At 44.1% G+C, this 941-nt stretch overlaps 1 protein-coding gene across 1 annotated transcript in view; it reads right to left on the reverse strand.

Annotated features, from left to right (window-relative positions):
* LOC109969925 (NT-3 growth factor receptor-like) overlaps positions 1 to 941 on the reverse strand; it is a 205,316-nt gene that overhangs the window by 195,508 nt on the left and 8,867 nt on the right. The gene's annotated exons all lie outside the window — the stretch shown is intronic.

The following is a 941-nucleotide window of genomic DNA, read 5'->3' on the forward strand; positions in this document are numbered from 1 at the left end:
TGTAACCCTTCCTGCTTTCGGCCTCCAGGACCGTAGTCGAGTGGCGCAGGGGAGGCTGATGTCTGCTCCAGGGCCGAGGCTGGAGTCCGCCTCGGGGTTATCTCCCTTCACCGTGATCTGTAGCAGCGAGCAAGAACACTCGGGCAACTTCCTTGGAAACCAAACTTTTATTGTCACTTTCCTTCAACATGAACAATGTCGCCCACACCGGTTGAATTTTACTGTCCCCCTCTTTTTTACACTCCGTTCACACACTCACTCTTTTTAACCTGCCCCTCCCAAACACACATTTTTCTCCGCCCATACCTTCAGCCACACCCACACCCTACGTTCAGACTGCTTACCGGTTATTCACACATGTTTTACGCCATTCACGTAACACATGTATGCAGCTGAGTAGGACAAAAATATAGAGACATATCTCAATATAATGTCCAGTGCAACACCATCTTTAACTATGACTTTGATAGTAAACATATAATTGAATTTATACATTTATGACAATTTCACCAAAACCAAACATTTTGAGCTTCATAAACACAGATGGTAAGGTGGAAGTGTTGCACTGAATTGCATACAATTGTACAGAAGTATGGGGTTTGAAGCTGAGACTGTGCAGCAGCAGCAGCAATAGGGGAAGTGAAATGTTAAAGTAGCTATCAAAAAAGCTAAACTGGACAGCTGGTAAGACAACACAAGTACAGAACTTCTACAACACAGTGAAGTTTGCAGCCCAATAACAGGCACAATAAGGGATTTAGAGACCCATCTGCCTCTGATGAGGGACCACAGTGGGATGACATTTGTGTCACAGTGGTCTGGGGTCTGGTGCAAATTACTTCTTACACAGGAAGCATTTAGTGATACTCAGAGAGTGCAGGTTAAGTATTACTCTGAATTAGAGCATAAGCTAAAAACCCAAAATGCAAATGTATAGTGCC

The sequence above is a fragment of the Monopterus albus genome, unplaced genomic scaffold (assembly GCF_001952655.1).
Source record: "Monopterus albus unplaced genomic scaffold, M_albus_1.0 scaffold186.1, whole genome shotgun sequence".
Taxonomy (NCBI): domain Eukaryota; kingdom Metazoa; phylum Chordata; class Actinopteri; order Synbranchiformes; family Synbranchidae; genus Monopterus; species Monopterus albus.